We start from the raw sequence: 12176 nt of genomic DNA, 5'->3' as shown, positions 1-12176 counted from the left end.
TGGTGGACTGACGGCGACCTGCGTTTTATATATGGATGACGTGACCCTTTTAGCGACTGACTTTTTATCAGTACGAAGAGCAATGGACTTGACTGACTGGTACGGTCGGGCCTCGGGCGCCAAGCTTAACAGGAGTAAGTCCGAGGCCCTGCTCTTCGGGCCGTGGGGCGACGTGGACACAGGAGGACTAGATTTGGATTTTAAAGAAAAGGATTTGAAAATTTTAGGAGTAAAATTTGACAGGGAGGGTGGAGGACCAGGAAACTGGACTGACATGTTAGGGAAAGTCAGACAAAGACTGGGCTTTTGGGGACTAAGACAACTGACGTTAGAAGGCAAGATTTTAATTTTTAAAGCAGTGATTTTACCACTAATTTTACTTGTCTGTTCTGTTTTTAGTCCCCCAAGACGATTCCTGGCTAAGTTGGAGAGGGCGGTATTTTATTTCCTGTGGGGGTCCAAGTGGGAACGAATCAAGAGGGAGGTCGTTAAAAAGAAAAAAGAGAATGGCGGGAAAGGCCTCCCAGACCCCCACCTGTTTTTAGGCAGCCGCTTTGCCGCCCTCCATATCCAGTATGCACTGACCCCATCCAGAGAACACAAGACAGCAGCCATGACCCGATTCTGGATGGGGTCATACCTAAGAAGTTTGAAAATTTTACCCATTGATCTTAAAAGTCCAGTGTCTTTTAATTTGTCAAAAGAGCATAGTTTTATTAAGAAATTTTTAAAGAAATATCTTTTAGAAACAAATGATGCCACTGTTTTAACTAATCACAAGTCTCTCGTCTCTCTTGTGCAGGATCGAGAATCGGTGAGTCCAGTTCCAGGCCTCACACTAGGTGAGGCCAAAGACGTTTGGAGGAACGCAGCCCACCCAGCTCTCCAGAACAGGCTTAAGGACCTGTCGTGGATGGTGGCTCATGAGATCCTCCCGGTCAGGGCGGTCATGCACTCCAGAGGCATGGCCAAAAACTCCACCTGCCCACGGTCCGGATGTGGTTCCCCGGAGACCGTTCAACATCTGCTCTGGGAGTGCGGCGCTGCGCGGGACCTGTGGGCCAAGACAGGCCCCCTGTTTTTCCCGTGCCTGCCAGCGGGTGGGGCCCAGGTGGACTATAAGCTCGCCATCCTGGGGGTGGGTCAGGGCTTGAAGGAGTTGACACCACCAACGTTTGCCTCGCTCTGGCTCACCCTCAACCACATCAAGGATGCCATCTGGGTCACCAGAAACCTGCTGGTGGGGAAACGCGTGACGGTCCCCCTCCACGCGTGCGAGCAGAGGATAACATCAACGCTGCAGGGTGGGCCGCACGTCGTTATTCGGATGGGGGGGCCGAGGTCACACGGAGAAGGTCCCGGCCGCCACCGTACCTGGCCGCCCGTAGATGCACCCTCACCACTCTGGCTACGGGAACAGCGGGCCAGCGGGCCGGAGGAGAGGGGATCTCCGCTGGGCACTGGAAGCGAGGAGTCTGGGGCCTGTTCTGGAGACCTGGAGTGAATGGACATTCTTGATAGGGACTCACCCTCGATCCTGTACAAGAGATGTTTTATTTGGCATATTTAATTGTTTTATTGTTTTATATTTGCATTCCTATTTTATTTTAATCCATTTTACCTTTACTTTAAAACAACACACAACATACATGGACTTTTACACAACACATCAACATAACTGATTTTTAACTGTAACTTATGTCCTTTTTGTTGTTTTAAGATATGTGCAAAAATGTGATTTTATAAGGAAAAAATGGATATTGAAAGAATGGAATGAAACAATGTGACAATAAACTTTTTTCGAAAGAAAAATCTGTTCTTATCAGTTTAATATCTGATACGTGCCCTACCCGGGCACCATATATTAAATTGATTTTTGGAACTGGGAGATGGAAGAGGGGCTTGCTCCGTCCACTCCACGCATCGACCCGGTATTGCAGTACTTCTGGGAACGGTGCACCCCCAAAAACTGTGTTCAATGAAAGAGATGTTTTAGTCTTGTGTGGCAGCAGGTGTTAATGGAAGTAACGTATATTGCTGTGTATGGGTGCTTTAAAGGTGTTGTAGGTGATCATATGCTATACAGGTAATGGTGGTGTGAGACGGAAAAAAAAACAACAACTCTGTTCTTATCTCGTTTAACATCTGATTCGTCCACTATCCGGTGACCGCGTATGAAATTGATTTTTGGCTCATGGATCCGGAGCATGAAAACAACATCATCCACAACAACAACAGCAAAAGAGCCCGACTCTGCAGGTTTTTGATGTCTCTCTCTTATCTCTTGGAGTTTTTACGAATGAGCTGATGAGTTGAATCAGGTGTGTGTTTGATTGTCCGACCGTTGGTGAGGATTGCGGAGAGGGACACGGTGCCTCTGACGGGAGGCCTGGGAATTCATACTTACCTGGCAGGGGAGACACCATGATCAGGAAGGTGGTTCACCCAGGGCGAGGCTCGGCCATTGCACTCCGGTTGTGCTGACCCCTGCGAATTCCCCAAATGTGGGAATCTCGACTGCATAATTTATGGTAGTGGGGGACTGCGTTCGCGCTCTCCCCTGGACACACTGGTTAAAAGAGCAGATTGTTCGAGTTCCTCTTCTTCTGGTAGTTAACGACCTAGGAAGTCCAGGGAATTGAACTGCAGTGGTTGATCGAGAGATGTAAAACTCTCAACCTAGGACCAGTCTGCAAAAGTAGGGCTGTTTTTTAGTTTTTTTTTCATCATTCTTCAAATAATCTCCATTATTCAACCAGCGCTTTTATTGGCAGCAGTGGTCCTAGAAGCAAAGTTGTTCCGAATGAGGAGTTCTATCATGTGGTATGAATACCTTGTGCATGTGTGAAAAATCACCTGACATACAGTCGCCTATGGCCGTATTCATGTTGTTGTTTTTACTGTTTACAGCGCCACCAAGTGGCCAGTCGCCACATCCCTTTTCACCTGAGCACAGGCTGAGCCCGTGCACAGGTGTACCGACTTGGGTGTAATTGTCTCATTCCGTTGGAGAGTTATGGCCATTTAAGTAAAGCCCGCCTCGCCCACTCCCAACGTTTTGGCGTCCCGTCGCCAACGTGAATCGAAATTCCGACTTTTTTCCCCATCGCTGTCGGCAATCAGACTCCAGGGAATCTTTCTGCACCGGTTTGGGTCAGATCGGGCGAAAGACCTAGGACTAGTGTGCAAAAGTAGCTTTTTCACAAAATCCCAAATACCCGAAAATCTCGCCAGCGCAACCATCGAATCCGAGGCCTGCGTCTTGTTCGGCCCGAGCCAAGGATTCCGGTGATGTAAGACACTTGGGTCTGCGACGGACGGTTCAGGAGTTACGAGTCATTTCGTACTTCTGATCGCTGCAGCGCCACCTTGGGGCCGATTGGGCCGAGCCTTGGTGATGTTGTAGACCGGGCGGGTACTACCATCCCTCAAGAGTTTCAAGTCTCTACGACGTACGCTTTGGTCTGCCCGCTCACTTTTAGGGCAGAATGTTTGTTGGTCCAAAATCCCAGGTTGCACTCCAAAGTGTCGTGTTGTGCGCTCTGCTGTGATCCATTTTCGGTGTCAACAGTCAAGCTGAGCTTGTATTGCTGTGAGCTGAGCTTGTTTGCTGGCGACCTTTAGACCCTCTCGCCACGGCCCAGGTGGGCGTGGCCTTTGACGGCTCCCCCGCCTCTGCGTCATTGTGTCATCGCTTCTCGGCCTTTTGGCTAAGATCAAGTGTCTGGTCCTAGGGTAGAGACAGCGATCGCCTCTTGGAGGTTTTTCCGGCTTGGGTCCTTCAGTGACTTGAGCCCCAAACTTTTGAGAGGTACATTGATCCAGCTGCTTTTATTCCGGTTCTGTTTTAAGGTAAGACCTTTTTATCTATTTATTTATTTATTTATTGTTTTTTAAAGTTTTAGGCTGTTGGTGTCTCCACCATGTCGGCTGCCCGTGCCGGCATGAGGAGGCACCACAGCGTGCGTTTTTTATTCAAAGAAGTTGAGGGGAAGCTCCTGGGGATGTCACGTCTTGACTTCTCCAGGAAGCTGATCCAAAAAACTCTAAATTTTAAACCTGATGATCTGAATTGCATCGTGACTCTGCCCCTGAACAAAGGATTTGATGTTAGTTTTAGAGCGGTTTCCCACCTGAATGATTTCTGGCACAGATTTGAAGTAGCTAAATCCCAGCTGTCCATGTTTACTGTTGAAAAGCTCTCTGACAACACACTTAAAACTGTGATTGTTAGAATGTTTAATGAGACAGTGACTGGGGAGGACATTTGTGTCTGGCTGGGCAGATTTTGCACAGTTCGAAGCCAGCCAGTCAAGGTTTTAGATGAGGATGGTATTTGGACATGCTCCTGGCGAATTCCCATTAAACAATGGGAAGACGCTGGGGGCTACCAGGGCCTGAAGCATCTGCCTTCTATGATTGTGTTGGGTGAGAACAGAGGCTACATTCACTACCAGGGTATGCCCAAATTATGTAGAAAATGTGGAAAGTTTGGGCACTTAGCTGAAGCATGCCAGGAAATGATATGTGGGAAATGCAGAGAAATTGGTCATACTTTTGAAGAGTGTACCAATGGCAGGCGGTGCAACCTCTGTGGGGAGTCATCCCATCTCTACAGAGATTGCCCTAAAAGTTTTGCCAACAAACTGAAAGGCAACAAAATGGCCGCCCCACATGTGGAACAAACAAAAGAGCAAAGGAAGGAGGAGGCGGTCCCTGAGGTTTTGGCGGGAAATTCTATTTCCCAGCCAGCCTCAGGGAGTGGGCAGGAGGAAGGAAGTGGGGCGGCCACAGGGGCGGAGTCAAGTTTTAACAGCGAACAGAGTGAGGAAGCCGTTCCCCAACAAGAGAGAAGTGAAAACAAAATGGAGGAGGAGGAGGAGGATGCAACGGCTTCCTCACTCTACACCGTATCGGAGGTTAGTGTGGTGGATAGTGGGGGTGAATCCGAGGGTTCACTCCCCAATGCTCAGGTGCAAAAAAGGTCTGCGAGATCTCCTCTGCTTCAAACAGAGGAGAAAAGGCTGCGGGCATCGCATCGGCTAGATAGTTCCTCTTCGTTAGATCTAGACCGTATGTGGCCCGCAGAATCTCCCAATGAAGTCTCCTTTTTGCACGTTAAGCTTAGAACATCGTCACCGAAGGAGCCACAAGAGGTTCTCTCTGTGGACTCTGAGGCGGCGAGCATTTGCCCTCCTGATCCCAGTTTTTCTGGGGAAAAGGAGAAGCAAGTGCTACATGACATAACATGATTTTAATGTAACTTTCTGCAGTCTTTTGGTTTTATCCTTCTATTAATGCTTGTATTTTTAACCATACTGCTCATGGCCCTCACTATCTCTACAATCAATGTGAGAAGTGTGAGGTCTACTTTGCGAGCACAGAGTGTGTTATCCTTTTTAAAAACTTTTAAGTCAGATGTGTTTTTATTGCAAGAATGTGGTTTGCCCTTTTTAACAAATTACAGGAAGTGGGAGGAGATTTGGACCCCAGGTTTTTCCATTTGGAGTGGGTCCAATTTTAACAAAAATGACGGTGTTGCTATTTTAATAAAAAATCCCAACCTTTTGGTGAAGGGCAGCACTGTGGTGAGGGACGGGCGGGCAATTTTAGCAAATCTGACTTTTTTAGGTAAGGATCTTAACATTTTAAATATGTATGGTTTTACTGAAAAAAATAACAGGTATGAGCTTTTAGAAGACTTGCAACCCCACATGCTAGGCAGGGCTCCCCTAGTGGTAGCAGGGGATTTTAATTGTGTATTATCAAAAAAGGACAGAAGGAGGGTAGGAGAGGATTTTAAGGTCGACAAGACATCGGTTTTATTACAAAATATAGTCAAAGATTTTAAGTTAGTTGACTGTTTTAAAACAATGCATCAAAGAGAGGAAGGCTTCACCTGGTTCAGTGGTGACGGTGCCAGAGCCTCTCGAATTGACTATATTTTTACCAGGGACCTCCCGCCGACCGATGCTACATTGACCCCCCTCTTTTTTTCCGACCACATGATGCTGTCTTGCACTCTTTCACTCCCCACGGGTGTGACTGCAGGGGGAGGGCTGTGGAAGCTGAACTGTTCCCTATTAGAGGACGAGGAAGTGGTTAGTGAGTATAGGGAGCAGTTCAGCCAATGGCAGACCCTCCAGGACTTTTACGACTCACGTGCACAGTGGTGGGAGATGGTGAAACAAAGGACAGGACGGTTTTTTAAACAAATTGGAAAAGAAAAAAAGAATAAAGAAAAAAGACGCATGATGGGGTTGCAAAAAAGACTGCAGAGATATTTTAACCTTTTAAACAATGGATTGGATTTTACAAATGAAATAAAAGAAGTAAAGAAAGAAATGTCAGATCTGTCTGAAACAAAGAGCAAAGGTGTCATTTTAAGATGTAGAGAAAGGGAGTTAGAGGAAGGAGAGAAGTGTACCAGGTATTTTTTTAAAAAGACAATAGCTCGGGGAGGGTCGATCAATATTTTAAAAACTTTTAGAGGGGGGGAAGTAAATACAACTGACCTGATTTTAGGGGAAATTGAAAGTTTTTACAGTAATTTATACGGCACTAAAGAGGTACACAATGGCATCTTAGAGGAAGTTTTAGGGTTTTTAGATAAAAAAGTTAAGAGTCCAGATGTGCTTTTATCCCAGGATTTTAATCTTTTAGAATTGGAAAAAGCTTTAAAGGGTTTTAAGAAGGGGAAGTCCCCGGGCATGGACGGACTCCCCTTTGAGTTTTATCTGACTTTCTGGGACATTTTAGCACATGACTTACTTACAGTTTTTAAAGAATTTGAGACTCTTGACAGACTTCCAGACAGCTTTAGAGTAGGGATAGTTACATTACTGTACAAAAAAGGAGACAAGACTGACTTGAGAAACTGGCGACCAATCACTCTTTTAAATTATGATTGTAAACTTTTTAGTAAGATTTTAGCTACACGCATGTCGACTGTTTTAGAGGACGTAATCCACCTGGATCAAGCTTGCGCTGTGCCCGGCAGGAAGATCACGGACAGCCTGGTACTGATCAGAGACGCCATCTGTTATGCGAGAGACAGAAACATTAGGCTTGTAGTCCTAAATTTAGACTTTGAAAAAGCTTTTGATCGGGTCTCGCACCAGTACCTCCTTCAGGTACTGCAAAAAATGGGCTTTCCAGAGAGGTTTATAGCTTGGGTGGGACTGCTGTATGAGGGCTTAAGCAGCAAATTTCTTGCAAATGGGCATCTTTCCAAAGCTGTAAATATCCACAGCGGTGTCCGTCAGGGGTGTCCTTTATCTCCCCTTCTGTATGTGGCTTGTATTGAGCCACTGGCACAGATCTTGAGAAGGGATAAATGGATTAAAGGACTAGATATCCCAGGAACTGGTGGACTGACGGCGACCTGCGTTTTATATATGGATGACGTGACCCTTTTAGCGACTGACTTTTTATCAGTACGAAGAGCAATGGACTTGACTGACTGGTACGGTCGGGCCTCGGGCGCCAAGCTTAACAGGAGTAAGTCCGAGGCCCTGCTCTTCGGGCCGTGGGGCGACGTGGACACAGGAGGACTAGATTTGGATTTTAAAGAAAAGGATTTGAAAATTTTAGGAGTAAAATTTGACAGGGAGGGTGGAGGACCAGGAAACTGGACTGACATGTTAGGGAAAGTCAGACAAAGACTGGGCTTTTGGGGACTAAGACAACTGACGTTAGAAGGCAAGATTTTAATTTTTAAAGCAGTGATTTTACCACTAATTTTACTTGTCTGTTCTGTTTTTAGTCCCCCAAGACGATTCCTGGCTAAGTTGGAGAGGGCGGTATTTTATTTCCTGTGGGGGTCCAAGTGGGAACGAATCAAGAGGGAGGTCGTTAAAAAGAAAAAAGAGAATGGCGGGAAAGGCCTCCCAGACCCCCACCTGTTTTTAGGCAGCCGCTTTGCCGCCCTCCATATCCAGTATGCACTGACCCCATCCAGAGAACACAAGACAGCAGCCATGACCCGATTCTGGATGGGGTCATACCTAAGAAGTTTGAAAATTTTACCCATTGATCTTAAAAGTCCAGTGTCTTTTAATTTGTCAAAAGAGCATAGTTTTATTAAGAAATTTTTAAAGAAATATCTTTTAGAAACAAATGATGCCACTGTTTTAACTAATCACAAGTCTCTCGTCTCTCTTGTGCAGGATCGAGAATCGGTGAGTCCAGTTCCAGGCCTCACACTAGGTGAGGCCAAAGACGTTTGGAGGAACGCAGCCCACCCAGCTCTCCAGAACAGGCTTAAGGACCTGTCGTGGATGGTGGCTCATGAGATCCTCCCGGTCAGGGCGGTCATGCACTCCAGAGGCATGGCCAAAAACTCCACCTGCCCACGGTCCGGATGTGGTTCCCCGGAGACCGTTCAACATCTGCTCTGGGAGTGCGGCGCTGCGCGGGACCTGTGGGCCAAGACAGGCCCCCTGTTTTTCCCGTGCCTGCCAGCGGGTGGGGCCCAGGTGGACTATAAGCTCGCCATCCTGGGGGTGGGTCAGGGCTTGAAGGAGTTGACACCACCAACGTTTGCCTCGCTCTGGCTCACCCTCAACCACATCAAGGATGCCATCTGGGTCACCAGAAACCTGCTGGTGGGGAAACGCGTGACGGTCCCCCTCCACGCGTGCGAGCAGAGGATAACATCAACGCTGCAGGGTGGGCCGCACGTCGTTATTCGGATGGGGGGGCCGAGGTCACACGGAGAAGGTCCCGGCCGCCACCGTACCTGGCCGCCCGTAGATGCACCCTCACCACTCTGGCTACGGGAACAGCGGGCCAGCGGGCCGGAGGAGAGGGGATCTCCGCTGGGCACTGGAAGCGAGGAGTCTGGGGCCTGTTCTGGAGACCTGGAGTGAATGGACATTCTTGATAGGGACTCACCCTCGATCCTGTACAAGAGATGTTTTATTTGGCATATTTAATTGTTTTATTGTTTTATATTTGCATTCCTATTTTATTTTAATCCATTTTACCTTTACTTTAAAACAACACACAACATACATGGACTTTTACACAACACATCAACATAACTGATTTTTAACTGTAACTTATGTCCTTTTTGTTGTTTTAAGATATGTGCAAAAATGTGATTTTATAAGGAAAAAATGGATATTGAAAGAATGGAATGAAACAATGTGACAATAAACTTTTTTCGAAAGAAAAATCTGTTCTTATCAGTTTAATATCTGATACGTGCCCTACCCGGGCACCATATATTAAATTGATTTTTGGAACTGGGAGATGGAAGAGGGGCTTGCTCCGTCCACTCCACGCATCGACCCGGTATTGCAGTACTTCTGGGAACGGTGCACCCCCAAAAACTGTGTTCAATGAAAGAGATGTTTTAGTCTTGTGTGGCAGCAGGTGTTAATGGAAGTAACGTATATTGCTGTGTATGGGTGCTTTAAAGGTGTTGTAGGTGATCATATGCTATACAGGTAATGGTGGTGTGAGACGGAAAAAAAAACAACAACTCTGTTCTTATCTCGTTTAACATCTGATTCGTCCACTATCCGGTGACCGCGTATGAAATTGATTTTTGGCTCATGGATCCGGAGCATGAAAACAACATCATCCACAACAACAACAGCAAAAGAGCCCGACTCTGCAGGTTTTTGATGTCTCTCTCTTATCTCTTGGAGTTTTTACGAATGAGCTGATGAGTTGAATCAGGTGTGTGTTTGATTGTCCGACCGTTGGTGAGGATTGCGGAGAGGGACACGGTGCCTCTGACGGGAGGCCTGGGAATTCATACTTACCTGGCAGGGGAGACACCATGATCAGGAAGGTGGTTCACCCAGGGCGAGGCTCGGCCATTGCACTCCGGTTGTGCTGACCCCTGCGAATTCCCCAAATGTGGGAATCTCGACTGCATAATTTATGGTAGTGGGGGACTGCGTTCGCGCTCTCCCCTGGACACACTGGTTAAAAGAGCAGATTGTTCGAGTTCCTCTTCTTCTGGTAGTTAACGACCTAGGAAGTCCAGGGAATTGAACTGCAGTGGTTGATCGAGAGATGTAAAACTCTCAACCTAGGACCAGTCTGCAAAAGTAGGGCTGTTTTTTAGTTTTTTTTTCATCATTCTTCAAATAATCTCCATTATTCAACCAGCGCTTTTATTGGCAGCAGTGGTCCTAGAAGCAAAGTTGTTCCGAATGAGGAGTTCTATCATGTGGTATGAATACCTTGTGCATGTGTGAAAAATCACCTGACATACAGTCGCCTATGGCCGTATTCATGTTGTTGTTTTTACTGTTTACAGCGCCACCAAGTGGCCAGTCGCCACATCCCTTTTCACCTGAGCACAGGCTGAGCCCGTGCACAGGTGTACCGACTTGGGTGTAATTGTCTCATTCCGTTGGAGAGTTATGGCCATTTAAGTAAAGCCCGCCTCGCCCACTCCCAACGTTTTGGCGTCCCGTCGCCAACGTGAATCGAAATTCCGACTTTTTTCCCCATCGCTGTCGGCAATCAGACTCCAGGGAATCTTTCTGCACCGGTTTGGGTCAGATCGGGCGAAAGACCTAGGACTAGTGTGCAAAAGTAGCTTTTTCACAAAATCCCAAATACCCGAAAATCTCGCCAGCGCAACCATCGAATCCGAGGCCTGCGTCTTGTTCGGCCCGAGCCAAGGATTCCGGTGATGTAAGACACTTGGGTCTGCGACGGACGGTTCAGGAGTTACGAGTCATTTCGTACTTCTGATCGCTGCAGCGCCACCTTGGGGCCGATTGGGCCGAGCCTTGGTGATGTTGTAGACCGGGCGGGTACTACCATCCCTCAAGAGTTTCAAGTCTCTACGACGTACGCTTTGGTCTGCCCGCTCACTTTTAGGGCAGAATGTTTGTTGGTCCAAAATCCCAGGTTGCACTCCAAAGTGTCGTGTTGTGCGCTCTGCTGTGATCCATTTTCGGTGTCAACAGTCAAGCTGAGCTTGTATTGCTGTGAGCTGAGCTTGTTTGCTGGCGACCTTTAGACCCTCTCGCCACGGCCCAGGTGGGCGTGGCCTTTGACGGCTCCCCCGCCTCTGCGTCATTGTGTCATCGCTTCTCGGCCTTTTGGCTAAGATCAAGTGTAGTATCTGTTCTTATCAGCTTCTCGCTTCTCTGCGTCATTGTGTCATCGCTTCTCGGCCTTTTGGCTAAGATCAAGTGTCTGGTCCTAGGGTAGAGACAGCGATCGCCTCTTGGAGGTTTTTCCGGCTTGGGTCCTTCAGTGACTTGAGCCCCAAACTTTTGAGAGGTACATTGATCCAGCTGCTTTTATTCCGGTTCTGTTTTAAGGTAAGACCTTTTTATCTATTTATTTATTTATTTATTGTTTTTTAAAGTTTTAGGCTGTTGGTGTCTCCACCATGTCGGCTGCCCGTGCCGGCATGAGGAGGCACCACAGCGTGCGTTTTTTATTCAAAGAAGTTGAGGGGAAGCTCCTGGGGATGTCACGTCTTGACTTCTCCAGGAAGCTGATCCAAAAAACTCTAAATTTTAAACCTGATGATCTGAATTGCATCGTGACTCTGCCCCTGAACAAAGGATTTGATGTTAGTTTTAGAGCGGTTTCCCACCTGAATGATTTCTGGCACAGATTTGAAGTAGCTAAATCCCAGCTGTCCATGTTTACTGTTGAAAAGCTCTCTGACAACACACTTAAAACTGTGATTGTTAGAATGTTTAATGAGACAGTGACTGGGGAGGACATTTGTGTCTGGCTGGGCAGATTTTGCACAGTTCGAAGCCAGCCAGTCAAGGTTTTAGATGAGGATGGTATTTGGACATGCTCCTGGCGAATTCCCATTAAACAATGGGAAGACGCTGGGGGCTACCAGGGCCTGAAGCATCTGCCTTCTATGATTGTGTTGGGTGAGAACAGAGGCTACATTCACTACCAGGGTATGCCCAAATTATGTAGAAAATGTGGAAAGTTTGGGCACTTAGCTGAAGCATGCCAGGAAATGATATGTGGGAAATGCAGAGAAATTGGTCATACTTTTGAAGAGTGTACCAATGGCAGGCGGTGCAACCTCTGTGGGGAGTCATCCCATCTCTACAGAGATTGCCCTAAAAGTTTTGCCAACAAACTGAAAGGCAACAAAATGGCCGCCCCACATGTGGAACAAACAAAAGAGCAAAGGAAGGAGGAGGCGGTCCCTGAGGTTTTGGTGG

At 47.2% G+C, this 12176-nt stretch overlaps 2 non-coding genes and 3 pseudogenes across 2 annotated transcripts; all 5 read left to right on the top strand.

Annotated features, from left to right (window-relative positions):
- Window positions 1-1789: 1789 nt before the first annotated feature.
- LOC143727287 (U2 spliceosomal RNA) lies at window positions 1790-1965 on the top strand (annotated as a pseudogene).
- Window positions 1966-2399: 434 nt separating this feature from the next.
- Window positions 2400-2563, top strand: LOC143726745 (U1 spliceosomal RNA). The gene has a single exon (XR_013198978.1). It is a non-coding gene; the product is annotated as a U1 spliceosomal RNA (small nuclear RNA).
- Window positions 2564-9155: 6592 nt separating this feature from the next.
- Window positions 9156-9331, top strand: LOC143727286 (U2 spliceosomal RNA; annotated as a pseudogene).
- Window positions 9332-9765: 434 nt separating this feature from the next.
- On the top strand, window positions 9766-9929 carry LOC143726743 (U1 spliceosomal RNA). The gene has a single exon (XR_013198976.1). It is a non-coding gene; the product is annotated as a U1 spliceosomal RNA (small nuclear RNA).
- A 1127-nt stretch (window positions 9930-11056) lies between these two features.
- On the top strand, window positions 11057-11142 carry LOC143727521 (U2 spliceosomal RNA; annotated as a pseudogene).
- The last annotated feature ends 1034 nt before the right edge of the window (window positions 11143-12176 follow it).

The sequence above is a fragment of the Siphateles boraxobius genome, unplaced genomic scaffold (assembly GCF_051911475.1).
Source record: "Siphateles boraxobius isolate OS27281-9 unplaced genomic scaffold, OSU_SipBor_1 77, whole genome shotgun sequence".
Taxonomy (NCBI): domain Eukaryota; kingdom Metazoa; phylum Chordata; class Actinopteri; order Cypriniformes; family Leuciscidae; genus Siphateles; species Siphateles boraxobius.
The sequence above is the reverse complement of the archived record's forward strand: the minus strand, read 5'-3'. Positions and strand labels throughout refer to the sequence as shown.